Below are 6,138 nucleotides of genomic sequence, written 5' to 3' on the forward strand. Positions count from 1 at the left end.
GAGGCCAAGTAGGACAGTATGGTCCACATATCCCACCTCCTCTCTCTAGTCCCAGGGCCTGGAATTGGCCCAAAGACTCCATTGCCCTTGGGTCCCAGCGGTATCACAGCCCAACCCATATATGGCCTGGCTGTCCCACCTCTACATACATGACAGTCAGGCTCAGCCAGGTGAGCCAGGCTCAGGCCACTGCCCCACCTTGTGGCTCCAGCGTAGGGGCTCCAGGCCCCGACTCACAAGGCCCTGGGGAGGCCAGACCACACACCCTCAGGGCCAGGAAGGCAGGCAACAGGGTAAACGGCCCTCATCCAGGCCACAGGGAAGGAGACAGCAGGGGCTGCAGCTGCAGGGGCATATCTACCCCATGCAGTGAGGGTATTTGCAAACAGGAAAGGCACTGCCTCAGTCCCCTCAGTGGGATGTGTAGGTAGAAAGGCTTCTCTTGGAGATGCTTTTGGAGCAAGAGCTCGGCAGGGTGGGGGTTGGGGGCAGAAGGGGTACCCAGCTTCTGCTGTTCCAGCCCCAAACACAGCCTACATCACCTCCTCTCACTGCTCCCAGCAAAGCTCTCAGGGAGGAGGACAGTGGGATTCAAAATGTGGGCCTGCCCCACCCCCCATTCAACTTGGTGCTGTGCCCCTGACTCTACTCCCTCTTGCACTTTGGCAACCAGAACCTGAGACCCACCCGAGGTGTTTGGAAACTTCACTCAGGCCTCAGTGCCCCCTGGGACCCACAAATCCGTTACTTCTCTGTGTTCTTTGGGAAAATGGAGAGCCTCCAAAGCAGCCCATGCAAATATATGCAAAGGAGATGCAAATACAAAATGTGAGAGTCCTGCATTTAAAACCAGTCTGGGCATTGAGTGTTGCTTCCCTCCTTCCTGTTCTGCTGGATTCATCTCAATTTGTGAGTGCATCAGTGACTGTGTGTGTATGTGAGAAAGTCAGAAACAGAAATGCAGAGCAAAAGGACAGGGTAGAGGGCCCAGCTGGGGCCATGGGGTGCTTATTTGGGGCTCTGAGCTTGAGTGAAAGGGCAGGGTCTGAGCTGCACTCCCCTTCCCACAGGAAGGCCTGACTCCAAGTATGTGTGTATTGGGGGTGGGAGATGAAAATGTTGTTTATGGCTAAGAATTACATGTTTCCTGGGCTTCCAAATGTCCTCTGGGAAACCTCAGGGGTGCTGTCAAGGACGGGGGCAGGGGTGCCAGGCAGAGGGGAGTAGGATGAGGCTGTCAGGATGAGCTGGGGTGGGGGTTCTGCTCCGAGTCTGAGACGGGCTGTAACCTCCATGGAAACCTTTTAAGTGTTGGCCTAGAAGCCCCCATTGTTGCTAACCAGAGGCCATTCTGCATTCAGGGCCATCACTGCCCTCAGGAACTCATGCGGGAGCCATCCTGCTAGCAAGGCACTTGACCTCCTGGGGCCTCGGTTTCCTCATCTGTAAACACAGGCAGTGGTGTGAGGACAGCACCGTGCTGTGCTGATTCTAAGCAGGCCAGGTCTGATAATATGATTTACAACTTGCAGAAAGAAGGAAGGTGGTGGGTCCTTCGAGAAGCATCTTCAAGAAGCTTAACAAAACATCTTAAAGTGATGAGCCCCGTTATAGCGGGGACTTGGAAATCCCTGTCCAGAGCGCCCGAATCTCCATGTCACATATCTCCTTGGGGTCATATCCTCCGTACTTAGGAGACAAGGAGCACCTTTGTTTGGAAGAGTCCCACGTGGGGGTGGGAGATGGGGATGCTACAGGATGAAGAGTACAAGTATCAATATAGGTGAGAGGAAGTTAAAAGGAAAAAGGAAAGACAGTCGGTAATGGGTTTGGAGAAGAACTGAGTTGGGGGTTGAGGCAGCTATGGGAAGAAACATGTCAGGTTCTTTAACATTTTGTATGGCTTTCAGGTCCGGCAGGCCAGCCTCTGCCACCTTCTGACTGTTTGAACCTGGCCAAGATCTTTCACCTCACCCAGCCTCAGTCTCCCCATCTGTAGAATGGGGATGATAATGGTTGTCACCAGGCTTGCAGTGCACATGCAATTCCTCATGATGTGTAGGGAGGGAAGTGCAAGCCCTTGGGGGTCCTTGGCAGGCAAACCTGGGGTTTCCCCACGAGCAGAAACTGAGAGCTCTTCAGTAGAGTTGTTTCTTGAATAAAGAATTTAATTTTTCTAGAAAAAGACTGAATGAGGAACCTGTGACATACTGTCTGTGGTTCCTGCAGTGGGGAGGCTGACCGCTGGCTTGCTCGCTGGAGGGCAGGCCCCAGGCTTGGGTGTGATAGAACTTCCCCACCCCCAGCCTTTGGAGGGCCACATGGGCTGCACGTTGAACTTCAAAGGACCGTTCTAACAGATGCAGCCAGTTTCCTGCAGCTGCGCAACAGCCCACAGCAGCCTGAATCACCCAGGGCTGAGGGAAGCTGGGGGAGCAAGGCCCAGCAGGGCCAGGTTAGTCTGAGAGGCTTCCTGGAGCGGCTCCCAGATCCTCAGTGCTACAGGAAAGAAAGGAAAGGCTTGGTTGGGGAGGGTGCTGCTCCTCTGTGATTTTTTAGTGAAATAAACCGCTGTAGCCCAGGGTTTTGGGAGCTGGTATATGTAGAGTCAGAGCAGTCTTTTGGTGGAGGAAGGACTTGAGAGAAGAGATAAGAACATTGATAAACTAGATCACACAGAGGAATGTAACCTACTGACCCAGGCTACCCTCCAAGCTCCAGGAACACACAGCAGTTAGCTCCAGGCAAATCTTCCTCCTCCAGAAAGCCCACCAGGAGTACTTCTAGCAGTGTGGCTTGCAGCTGTCAAGCTATAGGAGAACTTCTTGGGTTCATGCTGTGGTATTTGAGAGCAGGATGGGAAGGGAAAAAAGTGGGGTAGGGCCAGGGCCAGTATGGGCACATGGGGAGATGCTAGCCAGAATCAAATGGCATAGAGGCCCTGCATGGGGCTGGCCCACAGCAGGTGGGAGATATTTTTAGGTAGGCTCAGGTGCAGACAGACATTACACGCCATGGCCCGACAGGTGGTAAATATTTAATCCCTTCCTTAATCATTAACTCTCTGGTTGGCTGGAGAGAAATGGAACTGTTGTCAAATCAGTAACCACAGGCTGGGAACAATGTCCACGGATCTCATGGCCTCTCCTGTAGCTGGGAGTGCTGGCCGGGTGGGGTTGGCCTTGGCCTTGGGGGCCCTGCTTCATCTCCTTCCCATGGTGGCCTGAGGACAGGGAGAGGGTATGAGGTCATAATCACCCTCTAACCCCTGAAGTACTTACTGGTGGGGAGTGGCAGGGGGCTGGAGGTGGTGTCCACTCAGGCACGAGGATTCCAGGCTTTGTGACCTTGGGTGAGTCACGTAACCTCCACCTCCCTGAACCTCAGTTTCTCATCTGTGCAATGAGGATAAGTATTGTTATCTTGAAGGATTGTCAGGAGATTTGAATGAGCCATGGTGTATAAGGAAGTACTTTGTAAGCTGAAGACTAAGACAGCAAACAAGTTAGAGAAAGTACAGATGAAAAGATACAAAGAGTAAAAGATTTCAAAGATGAAAGAGGAAAGCTGGAGTGCTCTGGCTTCTATTCACTTCAACGCAGTTCCTTTCAATGCAGTTGGTTTTATTTCAGGTCAATGTGTGTGTGTTGGCAAGGCCATGTCCCCAACCCTCAACTGGGTTTTGGGGGTAATTTGAAAAGGAGTCAGCTTTGCCCTCAGAGAGCAAGGGTGACCAAACTCCAGGCTTGAACCAGAACAAGATGGGCAGTGTTTGTGATGTAGGTCAGCAGGTCAGGGCTGCAGGGTCAGTGGGGAGGGCAGTGTGAGCTGGAGGGTCAGCGCAGGCTGCAGGGGTGAGGTGGGCGGGGGAGCATCCTGAGGGATAAGTAGGAGCTGGGTGTGTAGTGGGAGGGAGGACTCCTGCGTGCATCCTGACACGTACCCGGGGCATTCAAGCACAGGAATTCAAGCATATAAGCAGACTGTGCAAGGGTATACATGAATCACCCTTACACACACACACAGTCACCCGTGGGTGAGTAGACACACACAGGCGCACCCTTGGGCAGTTATGCGCCTCAGACCCTCTGGGTAACTCAGCATTTCTGAGACTGGCTGACACCCACCAGAAAACTGAAGTCTCCAGGGTGCATCAGGAAGCCATGAGGTCTGCCCCAAAGCAGAGTTACTGTTCCTCTGTCCCCTACTTTAGCAGAGGTGCAGCCAGGGACGTGCAGCGGGAGACCGGTGTGTGTGTGAGGTGGCTGCAGGCAGTTTAGAATCAGCATGGAGATCTGCACACATTCTCCAGATGTGACAAGAGACAGGCAGGAGGCAGGGGGAGAGACCAGGCGGAGGCAGGCCCGGGGGCAGCAGGCTTGGCTTAGAGGAGATAGGTGTGGAGCTGGCCTTTAGGAGGAAGGGTTGGAGGGGCAGAGAAAGGGAGTGGAGAGGCTACTGCAGCCCCCAGGAGCCAAGTTCCCGGCCCCTCTCTGGGTGCCCCACCCGCATCCCATGCTCAGGCTGGGGCTTGGCACTGGGACCCCAGAGCCAAAAATAAGCCACGCAGAGACTCCTTAGAAATTGGTCTGAGGGTTAATCAGAATAGAGTTCTATCCTTTCCTTTAGGGCTGTGTAGGGGCCTGGGATAAAGGTCCTTCTCTGAGCTCTCTAAGCAAGTACTAAGACTCCTTAGGAAGCCAGTCCTGATCCATGATCCCTGGCCTAAGGAGCTTCTAGTCCAGTGTAGCCTAGACAGGGTATAAAAGGCTCACATGCCACTCAGTGTGTGAGGGGACCTAACAGAGTCACAGACACCACCAGGGGCAGGCCGTTGGTGGTTTATAGCCCAGGCTCTGGACTCAAACTGCAGGAGCCTAAATCCTGCCTCCATCTGTTTCCAACTATGGGGCCTGTTACTCGCCCTCGCTGTGCCTCAGTGTCTTGTGTACGACATGGAGAGGATAACAGTGAAATACTTGCTGCTGGTGGTTGTTGGGAGGGTTAAATGAGACACAAGGCCCAGCGTAGTGCCTGGTGCACGATAAGTGCTAGAGCCATTTGAAGAAGGAGAACGTGTGTCTGATGTGCACGCCCAGCGCAGCTTCCTGGAGGAGGAGACATGGACGCAGGCCCTTGAAGGACCAGCAGGGTCTCCACCCTGCAGAGGGGCCAGGGGGAGCAGAAGTGAGAAAGGACATGGCATATTTGGGTCCATGAGGAATTCCGTGCAGCCCAGCCACTGCCTGGAGGATGGAAGTGGGGTGGGGTTTGGGGTCTAGAGTGGTCAGGAAGCTTACAAGTGTCCAGCTATCCTGGAAGAATGGGGACCCAGGGAGGCTTGTGAGTGAGACCCTGACAACACAAAGGCTAAGCTTTGGCAGCAAAGAGCGGGCCTTCTTGGAGGGAGAAACCCAGGCAGAGGGCCTTCTGAGGAACAAGAGCCCTGCAGGAGGCAGGCCCCGAAGCTCTGGCCTGGGGTGTCTGGGAGATTGAGGAGACCAGCAGGGAAGTTAGAAGAACTAAATGTTCATCGGTGGGTCTTTCTCCGCAGCTGGGCTCCATACACACCCTCCATGAAGCTCTCTCACAGCAGCCTTCTGTAGGCGTGCTCCCAGAGACCCTTTCGGCCCCTACTTTCTATGGGTCTGGCCTAGCAACCTTGGTCATGTCGTTTCCCCTGCCTCCATTTTCTCATCTGTTGGTGAACATAGGGATTTCTGTCCACCTGGGATGTGTGAACGCCCAGGTGAGGCCCTGCTGCTTTTCTGGCCAGGGAGGTTCAAAGCAGGGAAAGATCCAGGCTGCAGCTTCACCTCTGTTTTCCTGAGGTGGCCCCTCCGCTTATCTGAGTCAGGGCAAGGCAGGGGTGGGCGAGGAGTAGATACTCCTTTAACGGTCAGATAGTGTGACAGGGTGATAAAGGGCTCAGGCCCAGAAACGGGCTTCGAGAGGGTGGGACGAGCAAGGCTGTCGCTTCCCTGCCCCTTTTCCCCACCCCCATTGCACCTCCAGGCCAGCTGGGTACAGCCCCAGCCTTCCGCCATGCCTCCCACCCATAGGGCAGGAGGAGGGAGAAGAGGCCACAGGAACTGGAGTTTGAAGGTTGGTGGTGGCCTTTGTACACTGTCTCCGGGG

Source organism: Rhinolophus ferrumequinum, chromosome 13 (genome assembly GCF_004115265.2).
Source record: "Rhinolophus ferrumequinum isolate MPI-CBG mRhiFer1 chromosome 13, mRhiFer1_v1.p, whole genome shotgun sequence".
Lineage (NCBI taxonomy): Eukaryota > Metazoa > Chordata > Mammalia > Chiroptera > Rhinolophidae > Rhinolophus > Rhinolophus ferrumequinum.